This window comes from Rhagoletis zephyria, unplaced genomic scaffold (assembly GCF_001687245.7).
Source record: "Rhagoletis zephyria isolate East Lansing unplaced genomic scaffold, Rhagoletis_zephyria_1.1 Rzeph_scaffold_00091, whole genome shotgun sequence".
NCBI classification, from domain to species: domain Eukaryota; kingdom Metazoa; phylum Arthropoda; class Insecta; order Diptera; family Tephritidae; genus Rhagoletis; species Rhagoletis zephyria.
This window is the reverse complement of record NW_016157175.1, coordinates 390,992-403,340: the sequence shown is the minus strand read 5'-3', so window position 1 is coordinate 403,340 and position 12,349 is coordinate 390,992. Positions and strand designations below refer to the sequence as shown.

The 12,349-nt window shown below is 32.4% G+C and overlaps 1 protein-coding gene across 13 annotated transcripts in view; it reads left to right on the top strand.

Annotated features, from left to right (window-relative positions):
- smog (G-protein coupled receptor 158 smog) overlaps positions 1-12,349 on the top strand; it is a 119,951-nt gene that overhangs the window by 45,794 nt on the left and 61,808 nt on the right. Inside the window, exon 1 of one of the 13 annotated variants that reach the window (XM_017630790.1) lies at positions 2,456-2,703. The exons of 10 other annotated variants lie outside the window; for them this stretch is intronic. The gene's annotated coding sequence lies outside the window, so the exon portion shown is untranslated. Of the gene's footprint in view, positions 1-2,455; positions 2,710-2,776; positions 2,909-12,349 lie in introns of those variants that run through there. 2 more of the 13 variants (XM_017630782.1, XM_017630797.1) reach the window with 2 other exon arrangements.

Here is a 12,349-nt window from a genome sequence, read left to right as displayed (position 1 = left end):
TTTTGAAAGTCAACCAACTTTTATTAAATAAAAAAGTAAGTGCGCCTAGGCTACACTGGGGAAGTGAAACTTACGTTACATATCTAGCTTACATCTTTGTTTTTGTCTTTTATATCTTTGCTTCTATCTTTTTCTTCATCTACATATTCTCCTAGATGATGTCAGGTACGATTACGTTATATAATGTGAAATGACGTGATGGGATGTTATTTCATGCCAAATGATGTCATATCATGTGATGTTCTGTCATATGATGTCAGATCATGTGTATCGATAACAAAATCGATATGTTACTATCGATAAAATAACAAAATATCGATAAAAACAGATAAAGTTATCGATAACAAATTCGAAAAAAAATGTAGATTGAAAATTCGATTCGATTACCAAATCAATAAAAAGTTTCGATATCAAAATCGATAGAAATATCAATAACAAGAAACGATAACAAAATAAATAAAAATATCGATAACAAAATCTATTAAAATATCGATAACTAAATCGATAAAAACATCGATGCCAAATTCGATAAAAAATATCGGAAAAAATCGATAAAAAATATCGATAACAACATCCATAAAAAAATCGATAGCAATATCGATAATAAAATTGATCAAAATATCGATATCAAAATAGATAGCAAAACCGATAACAAATTTGATTAAATTATCGATAATCAAATCGATAAAAATATCGATACCCAAATCGATAAAAAATATGGATAACAAAATCGATAAAAAATAGCGACAACAAAATCAGTTAAAAATATTGATAACAAATCGATAAAAACATCAATAACAGTATCGATAGCAAAATCGATACAAATAATTTGATATCATTAACAATAACAAACTCGAAATTAATAAAAATATTGATAACCAAATCGATACAAATATTCACCAGAAATTATCGGGCCGAGATACCATCGGAAACGAGGGCATTGTTGTTTTCAAGTCTCAGTCACCTGGGTCCTTCTTAATCAAATCTGCTAACTGCATAACCATTCAACAATGCTAACAACTGATCGTTTGATATCGCAAGTGTAATCTGGATGTCTCTTATCAAATTTCCATCTTCAGCTCCTGAAACCGTTTAATTGTTACCTAATTTTTTAACTAGATTTTTCGGACCACATTTCCGCCTGCCAACATTTCAAGTTCTTCACACTCACGCCTTTCTGACACTGACGTCTCTCTGCCCTGCGCTTCTCCACATAGGTTATATTGTTCTTACCGACCAGACAAATAGCTTAATAGAAGACAAAGGCCTGTGTTTATTGAATTCTGAGGAACCTACAAAATTTGGTTCACGTATGCACTACTAACAGGGTTAACTCAGCTGTGATGGATAATTTCAGGCTACGCCTACTAAGCAATCCTCAGAAACGTCTACTTTATTCCTGTTGGAAAAGATCGCTTACGGAACGAGCTTATCCTTCTCTTCACACACACATACATATGAGGGAGTTATCAAGCCTAACGCCAATCTACAATAAACCTCTTTTGTTAGCCCCTCTTTTCAAGAGTATTCTGCATTATTTTATAGGGCGAAGATCGCAAGAAACACTTCTGGTGTTAAATAAGAATCTTACCAAGAATATTGAGACCTTTTCACCTTTCTATACAAACAGGTAAGAGAATATTTCAAACACGAACGAATCTTAAGTTCCACGGATCTTAATCCTATAGAACATGTGAACTAAATAAATCCTAAATTGTCTCATTCAATTCTGTCTTAGGCTCGTGCAAAAGTTATAAAACGGCTCAATACTGCCAAATTCGATGCGGGAAAGAATTTTTGCTGCTATAAAGTGTCGAGGGCACACTAAAGATTGACTCAAACTTAAAATGCCCTTTATATTAGTGTACCCGTTTCACTACTTTTGCTTATGAATTATTTACACTATTTAACAGCAATGACAATTATGTTACTCATACGCCATGTTGCACGAATATCGTAATCAAAATCAGTCTAGTTTATGTAAATTTTTATAATTTACCGAAATATTTTATCGGAAGTTTTAAAATCTAATAAATTTTGTAATACTGATGATAAAAACCGCAACTATTTTTGGTCATGCACCCTAATGTATGTATGTATATACATATATACCTGCATAAACTCCTGAGCATATTAACGACATCTGCTCGCGAAATTGTGCACTTTCTTTTTCAACGTCCTATTTTGAGGTTGCATACGAAATTCAATTTGTACCACCTTCACTTACATCCATATGTACATATGTATCAATGCACATCCACACGCATAATAATTTTTTCTCGCTACCCCAGACATTTCTTGAAATGTCAGCAACACTTATCGCTTGCGTATACACATGCACATCCGCATACATATGCATGTACATATGTACATATGTGCATTCGCACTCTCAGCAAAAATGCAATGCCTGCAACAAAAACAATACTACTAGTCAGTTGCATGAAGAAGAAAATCATTTAAGACATGAACACAAAAAGGCTGCAACACGGATTAAAAAAACTGAAAAGAATGCTGAATCTTCAACAAAATGGATGATAGCGACAGTGAAAGCGAAAAGTGGGCCAAAGGCGACAAAGAAAATCTCTGCGAATAAATTAAAAAGGAAAAAAAATCCTGTGTGTGTGTGCATGTGTAGAGGTTAAAACTTTTCCCAGCGCTACGATTCAAAGAACATATGGATGTGCTTACAGACATAGATACTTAGTAATGGTAGCAGTATGGTCATACATAAATACATACGTATGAGTGTATGTATGTATGCGTATATACATAGATGCAATTCAATTAGTGGCAATTTAAAAGTGAATGAAGTAGTCGATGAAAAAACTGTTCTTGCAGCTGACAGCTGCTGCTGCTGCTTCAACGAAGAAAAATAGCTGACAAGTACGCGGATTTGGTGCATGAAATGGTAGAAAAAGCAACATATTTGTATGAAATAAAACATACTACATATAAGGGATTTAAAGTTAAAGCCGTATTTGTATGAAATTTAAAAGAAGCTTAGTTTGCAGTTAACAATGCTATATCTATATGTACATATGTGCATCGAAGGTCTACTTAACAGAGTAAGGAATTTTATTTTTTGAATTTTGAATTGCATCGTTATTGCCGAGGAGCATCGACATGTATGTATATTTAATTGTTACCAATCCGACAGGAGGCGGAATTGTGTCTTTGTCAGAGAATCGAAGTTGGCAACCCTTACTCTTGAACAGTAGTACCCTAGCAACTTGACCCAGTGAGAACCCTAGGGTTTATCGTGAGAATTGTCATTTGTCAAAATCTGTCGATCGGTTATTGTGGTTTTTATAGAAACTTTTATGGCCTCATTCATAAAAAATATAATAGAGATGAAGAGCTTTATGAAGGGAGATTTTCAAAAAAAATTTCGACTTATACATGATTCTTTATTTTATTTTAAATGTGGGTGTTAGTTAATACATTTTTATTTAAAAAGTAGGTAAGGTATCGACTTTCTCCTGGAAATTTAATTTATTATCTTTTAACTCGAGTCTACATATCGCGCTCATTCTTCAAAGGTGCACTAATTAAATATTTACCTAATCTTATCAATTTAACTGAATTCAATTTTTCAAATAGGTTCCAACCCGATTCAAATATATGTTCGACAGTAAAATTTCGTAAACCTTTTTAACCGACTTCCAAAAAAGGAGGAGGTTATCAGTTCGTCGGAATATTTTTTTTTTATATATGTTACCGCATAACTTTGCACCACGTCAACCGATTTCAATAATTCTTTTTGCAACGGAAAGGTAGTGTCGCAGAGGTGGTCCCATCCTAATTTGGTTTAGATCCGATCATTGGATCATGAAATATATAGATATATATATATATTTTTTTAAGTCGTTTTTTTTTGCTAAAAATTACTTGTTAGTTTAACAGCAATATTGTAATATTTCATTTATTTTGTCACTTCAAACGAATAAGATTCTTCAAACAGGTGGCAACCCCCCCTCAAAAGTATTTTCGGTAGTAAATTTTCCCAAAACTTTTAGTTTAATACCCATATTGCAATATTTAATTTATCTTATTAATTAAAGTAAATTGTAATTTTCAAACAGCTGGTAGCCTTCCACATTTTTTCGGCTGTAAGCCTTCTTAACCCTCTTTCTTTTAACAGCTATATTTTGTAATATTTAATTTATCTTATCAATTTACCTAAACTGCAATTTTCAAACCGGTGGCAAGTCTGTATTGTTAATTTTTTCTATATTTTAAGTTAGATCTCAAGCAATATGCCGGTGGAAACTGCATACCGATTCCATGCATTTGTCTTCGAGTGATGAGCGTACAAATATGCAGGCAGACCGACTGACGATGATTCTAAAATATATTGATTTGGATTCTGTCGCTTTAATAAAGACCCCCATTCATTAATTTTCTTTAATATCTATAATGTACAGTTATCGGCCCGTCGCACTTTTATTAAAGGTATAGATAACCACCTGTGGATTTATTTTCATCTAAGTAATTAATAAGAGTAAAATAACTGTTTCTGTCGAATCCTTACTGAATCTTCCCAAGGCAGCCATAATTTGAAAGTGCAAATTTTGCCACCCGGACTCTCCAGAGAGTTTACAATTAACAGCAAGCGCTCTCAGCGCATTCAGCTACAGCCACAAGATATAAGTGCCTTCTCAAACGTTCTCTTTGAATCAAGTTCAACTCACGCGATTGGTGCATTTTTACAGATTTGTATATTTTGATAGTTACGGAGTGGTGTTGTTTGGAAATTTATTTATCGACCTGAACTCATTTTCGATAAAAATTTCTAGACAATACCATTCTGTGATCGATCAAACAAACTTATTTTGTTCTCGCTCGCTACGTTCCGCTACTAAGGAAGTTACTGCATTTCAGCGAGCCCTAGTCCGACCAAGCATAGTTACCAGTCGTTGATCTTCTGTGGTCTTTTCATCGCAGAGGGAGAAGGCGTTCTTCCTCCCAGCAGCTTTATTGTTCTTGAGTCGCGTATTTGCATGCGCATCTTTTCATCGTCAAGCAGTAGGACCTCGCTTTCGTCGTCATCGAGTGGGGGTGCGGGTTCATCCTTTTCACTAAAAACAGTTTTCCACCCTATGGAAATTGTAGAAATATTCAATTATTGCTTTCATTGAAAATGTATTAATAAAAAGATTTTACTTATTTTTAATGCACTTTTTCATTATCTCATTAAGGTTTATAATTTACATGTCGACTATTTTATTGTACAACATAAATACCTTTTACTGCATTGATTTTATTTAGCTTCTATTTAAGCATTTAAATGTAAATATCGGATTTTCAATGCAATGTAGCAAATCGTAATTTGCAACGTAAAAATGAGATTTACTACCATAATTATTACCAGTAAATGTGAATTAAAGAATTACAAGCATATTTCCTACTCATACATACGTACAAATGTATAAGCTTTTGACTAATACATACATACATACACGAAGGTAATGCATGCGCGGTTGGTCTCATATGCATGTGAAATTGCATTTAATAATTATTGACGCATACAGATGTTAAACATAAAATCTAAATTTCGTAAAAACAATTCGCCAATGCGAATGTTATTTATGGGAAGTGAAACTTTTTCTTGCATCAATTTTGATAAACCACGAATAACGATGCTGCAAATGAAATGGAAATATTTTAATAATACATATATGTATGTATGTATATGTATGTCATATGAGCGATCCTTTATTGATTCTTTTCAATGACGTGCATATAAAAAAAAAGAAAAACAACAAAAAGCAAAAGACAAAAAATATCATATTGTTGCATGCATCAAAAATATACGCGGACGTTCATTATTGATTTCCATAAAAAAAATAACGCATCGTGCGGTGGACAGAGAATTGAAACTTCAAACAACTGCTAAAATGGAAAATATTTTGATGAGTGCGAAAATAATAAAAACTTTTTTGCAAATACATACATGTATACATATGTATGGAAGTACATTAGGGTGCCACACAAAAAAAAAAAGTTACGGTTTTCCACCAGAATTATAAAGTTAATTATATTTTAAGACTTCCGCCAAAATATGTGAAAAATATTAAGCTTTACGCGAGCTAGAACGATTTCAAATTAGTATATACTTGCTCTCTCTCATTTAGTATTCTGATTCCGTTAATACAATTTTAAGGCATTTTTATGTAGACCTTTTAAGCTTAAACTCCCGGAAGTCTTAAAAGACTATGCGCCAGGCAATTTTACACACAAAAAATCAATATATTCTCGAAACTAGGAACCAAAAGTAATAATACTTCGTTTTTAGTTTTTCTCTTTGACGTCAGGATTTTTTTAAAAGACTTTCAAAGTTTTTTTTTAGCTCCACAGAATTTTCTCTTTCATTTGGTATCTGTATTGTTTTTCTACTTTACACAACATTTTTTGAAATAATTTTTTGAATTACTCTTGTTTTTAAAATTTGAAAGTCCTTTTAAAAAATTCTGACATCAGATAGAAAAACTGCGCGCCGCTTCGCAACCGTGGATGAATTGATGAAATCACAGTCGAGTATTCTGGGCTGTTGGACAGATCCAAAATAGATTTGAGGCAAAAACGACAGCATTTGTAGAACAATAACGTGCACTTTCACCAACAGAACGACTCCATATAGATTAAGAATAGCTCCTTATCCCGCATGTTACCCAGAGTTAGCTCCCTGCAACAATTTTCTGTTTGCAAATCCGAAGAAGTGGGCCATTTGTAAGAGCATTAGGTCAAATGAAGAGACCATCACAGCAACATCGCTAATTTTGAGGGCCAATTATTTGAAAAGTATGAAAATGAAAAAAATGCAAGACTAAATTTATTGAGCTAAGAAGAGGCTATGTTGAGAAATAAAACATTCATGGACGAAAAAAAAAAAACTTTTATTCAGAAGGGCACTGACTTACAAAACTTTCTGTATATAAAAATACCCATACATTCGTTTTGCAATTGGTATTTTACTATTTAAATTTATCATCTGTCAATGCAATTTCGACTGCATGCAAACAATTGAAAATCCTCGAAGCGTTCATCTACTATATACTAGGGTGTTCGATTATTCGTTTTTTTTTTCAAAAACCGGTCTGCGAATTATTCCCCCATTTTGAAATTAAGAAACAATCGTTTCTATTTGACATAATTTCTCTACAGAAAAACAAAATGTTAGTCAGAAATCACGACCAAAATTACGACATAAATGCTAAAAATAGATAAAGCTTTAATTTGGTAGGCAGTAAAAAAAAAATAAGTTCGAGGAATTTGGAATTTGGATTACAAGTAAGCTCCAGTTGCGGCGTGAATACTGTAGCTGGTTAACTGTTCAGTTCAATTTGTATAAAATGCCCCGGCGCCGCTACCCACCTCTTTACATGCCTACTTACATATCGGCTCATCTAAGATCCTTGAAGCTGCCCTTTTCCTGTGTCCACTTTTAGACGAGTTCCGCTCATCATGAGTATGACGACAACATAGTCAGATTTCATAAACAAACTAAATATTCGAAAAATCAAGATTAAAAAAAAAACGCCTAAAAATATTGAAACCGGTTGCGAAAAACCTAGTCAATCACCCTTATACATACACTCCTGCTTTTGCATTCGTCAGATAAAAAAATAAATAAAAATAAATACATATATAAATTTTAATTACATTTAACTGCATGATGACCCAGCAACCATGTCATGACATAACGTTGATGCTCTGTATGAAAAATTAATTAAATCAGTGGTAGACTTGTTGAAAAATGAGATCCCGCTACAGGCACACATGGCAGGCAACCAAAAGCACAGCTGGAAGTCCCAAAAGTAAATGTGCTTTGTGGCGTTAAATACGAGTATGTATGTATGTATGTATGTAATGCTACGTCCAAGGGTGTCACATGTGCGCACACCGCAAATATGCAAATAATGGTGAAATAAAAGCATCCACAATCAACGACAGTCACACCTAGGCGCACAGGCATGCTGACACACGGATTTTTTGCAATTTTTTTCGGTTGTCTTTTTTAGTTTTGAGAATTTCCGCACAAAAGTTGCAAACTTGATTTAACGACTGGATGTGGCATATTTCGTCGCTTTAAGGCAGTAAAAAGTTTTTGGTGTTAAAAATAGAATTTTTACTGAAAGTTTATGGAGGGTTGCAAAATTAATACATACATATGACCGTATGTTGGTAAGTGTTTTGGTAACCTCAATGAAGCTGCCACTGCAAGTACATATGTATGTAAATATGTACATATGCAGCTAGGCACCTCACTAAATTTTAATTTCCTTTTCCTTTACGAAAAATTTGCAGTTTCATATGAAGAAACCATCTGGTGTTGGCGGGGGTTGCCCCCCGGTTTGAAACGTCAAGTCAACTTACATACATACATATGTATGCGTAACATGCTATGTGAAATAATAAAATTCGAATGCCAAATGAAAGAACTTTAAGTAATCTTTTGTTCGAACATTTAGAATATTTTTTAAGTGTTTGAAAAGGGTTGCTACCTGCTAAAAAACTTAATTTCAAATTATTAAATACGTCAAAAGAATTATTCATATATGGTTATCAATTGATATGCGTTTAGAAAGGCTTTATTTTTGAAGTATACATATGTGGAAGCGTTGCCACTTGTTTAAAAAGTCAAATTCAATTTACATAATTTATCAGTTAATTAAAACATGTGTCACAATGTCAAACGAAAGAGATATCAAAAGTTTTAGTTTAAAAATACTTAAAGAGAGGGTTGCCAACTGTTTGCAAATCGTATTTAGTTAAATTATACAAAAGTTATATGGAGTTTTATAAAGGCTTTATTTTGAAAATACTTTTGTTGTTAGGGTTGCCATCTATCCAAAAAATTGTACATGTGTACATTAGGGTGGTCCAAAAACAGTAAAATCGGAATTGTGATGCTCTCACCGCCTCGGATTGTTCTATATACAAAAAAAAAAATATACCCCTATTTTCCTATTTTGAGATCAAAAAATATTTACAGGTCGCTCAAAGCGCTCAAAGTTTTACATGTATGGGAAAAATACAATTATTCGTAGAAATGGTATAGAATCCTTGAAAATCAATATTTTCGATCGGAAAACTCTGGTTCTCTTCAGGAGACTTCCAGTTATATATACTGAATTGTCTATTTAACCATTTCTTAATCCTAACGATATTTTATTGGTCGTGTTATTGCATTTTTCGGGGCTTTTGTGGGTTTTTGGCGGATCTATGAATTATAGTTGCGATGAAAAAATTGGGTATTATTATTGGGAATCTCTTGCAGATAAACAGTGTTTTCTGGTAGAAAAATATTGATTTTTAACTATTCTGTACCATTTGTACGAAAAGTTTTTTTCCCCCCCATATAAAATACATGGAAAGCTTTGAGCGGCCTCTAAATATTTTTTGATTTCAAAATAAAAAAAATTAGGGTATACTTTTTTCGGTATAGAACAATCGTAGGGCGTGAGAGCATAAAAATTCCGACTTTACTTATTTTGGACCACCCTAATGTATAATCATCTGTATTGTTTTTAGTTCGTTTTGATGTTTTAAGTTTCCAACTACCTCCTTCAAAGGCTTTGTTTGAAATTTATCTTGTGGCATTTTCAATTTATTTTCTTATTAGTAGTACTATTTACTTTTTAACTAAAATGCATACACTTATTAAATTTAATGGTTATCGCAGTTGTTTTATCGCGTCTGCATTTAGATAGCTTCATTGTATATTTGCTCCAATGTATTTTAACACCTTTTATTTTGTCACCTTTGGTGATTTACTACTTTTTATCAACAATATTTAGTTCTCCTTCTCCGCGTTTTTCAATCCACAGTTTGTCACGTACCTATGTACCTATCCTCTGGTGAAGTTTTCCATTCCTTTTCATTGCATTTCATATCAAACCAATTAATTAACTTGCAATTTACGCGATAATTGCTGACATTAGCTAGCGTTGTAGCCAATTAAGCTGCCGTGCCGTGCCAGTCGGGCTAAAAACATACACAACTACATACATAAATATATAAGTACCCTTGTGGTCAGCTGATTAAGTTAAGTGACATTTTTACCAGTTTTGGCTATTTTTCTTTTGTTTATTTAGTGATTATAATTTTTTTTATAAAAGTGTAGCACGTTAGTTAATAGCCAGCAACCTATAAATCCAAACTTCTTGCAAAAATTGTAAAAATTCAAGCAACAACAATTAGCCCCCAAAATAATAAACTTTTTGATTAATTTTTTTTTTAAATTTAGGTATGCCGTTTTATAGTTTTATATTAAATTTTAGTAGGTTTAAGTGCAAATTTCAAGACGCTGGAAAATTGCGTTGATTTTTTATAATTATTTTTGGTTGACGGTGTTGAGCATTTTCTTCCATTTAGAGAGGGAAATGCCTAGCACTCCGTATACAAATTATTAAAAATCAACACGATCTTCTAACGTTTTAAAATTTGCATTTTCACCTACTGAAATTTAATGGGCTATAAAACTACATACCTCGAAATTTTCTAAAAAGTTCTAATAAAAAAGTTTAAAATTTGTGGGTGTAATTTTTCAAGTTTGTAAAATTTTTAAAATTTTTGTAAGAAGTTTAAAATGTGGATTTATGTGATTCTGGTTATGTAACTAATTTGCTAGACTTTTATAAAAAATTATAAACATTAAATAAACAAAAGAAAAATTATCAAAACTGCTCAAAATGCAATTTAACTTAATCAGCTGAACACAAGTGTATATGCTGCATGTGCCATTCACAAAGCAGTGTACATTTTAATGCACAAAAATACACGACCACTATTGCTGTCGGTGAGGTGCAACAAATGTTCAACGAAATTATTTTCGTCCATACAATTATTATGCCGCAAGCCTTTCAGCCGGCTGTTTAACGACACATTGTGTCGATAGGATTTTTGTTGTAAACTCTTTACCGATGTATGCAAAATATTTTGCTTACTTTAATGCCAAACAGTAGAATGTTCTGACAATATTCCGAGGAATATTAAAATACTTATCATAGTGCGATTCATGAAATGTCAAAAAGTGGAATTTTCAGCAAAATGGCAACGTTGCGAACAAAATTGTATGAAGGACCTATCGCAATGCCTGATTTCAAAGGTAGATTTTTTTTTTCAAAATGCTGTGCATAATTAAAAAAAAATAAAAGTTTTTACAAATATATTACAAAACAGCCCTAACTGATATTCTTGAATTATTCGAGGACGATAAAAAGTATTTCGCGACTTTGACTTTGCAATAATTGCGAGCTTGAATAATATGGTAATGTGGCAATTTTGTCGCAAGAAAATACAAAAGTAATCAGCTGTAAGGTGGCAAATATTGCAACAAATGTGACATTTGCAACAACTTGGCGAAAAATGTTGCTCATACGCCATCTATCTCGATTCCTTTAGTTGCAAACCACCATTTTGCGAAAAAAGTTATAATACCCTGTTCACAAGTGCGCTCCGGTGTAAAAATATTGGGATCTTTTTTATAATGAAATATGTAGTTTGCTCAGGTGTAATTTATTTCAACGAAACGCAAAAGTTGTCAATTTTATTGCGGCGTATTAATCAAAATACTTTACCTCATTCAGAAACATAAAGATTTTCACATTCTTCTCTTCGAACTGTCTTCAAAATATTTTAAAACTAAACCCTCTTTACATCTCTTTCATCTGACACCCATATTTTAATTATCTAATCCTTTAATGCAAGCTGAATTTGGTTTTCTAACAGATGGCAACGCTTCTACATGTAGATTAGAAAAAAAGCCTTTTTCAAAACCACTCCGATTGATATCCATATTATAATAATTAATTAAACTTATTAGATAATTTGAATATGACTCTTTAAACAGGTGGAAAACCTCTTAAATATATTTTAAAGCTACAACCTTCTTAAACCATTTTCACCACCTATATTGTGAAACATATGCTTATTACCTAATTCCCTTATTTGAAGTTGAATTTGATTTTTTAAACAGGTGGCCACACTCCCGCAAGTTCTTTAGAATTTAATACTTTTCAAAACCATTTCCATTGATACTCATTTTGTAATGATACAATCAACTCAATAATAATGTGAACTGAACTTAAATTTTAAACAGGTGGCAACCCACCTCAAACATCACAAATAAATTTTATATGTTCAAACTAAAGATTTCTTAACACTCTTTCGTTTGACACAAAGGGTGGCAACCCAATTATAAATTTTTTCAAACTACAACTTTTTTAAACCGCTTTCCTCTGACATCTATATTGTGATAAATATTTCAGTTCCAATTCAACATCACTACACCACAGCGGTCATAAAAATTTCAAACTTTGTAATTTTTGATATTTTTTGCATTTTC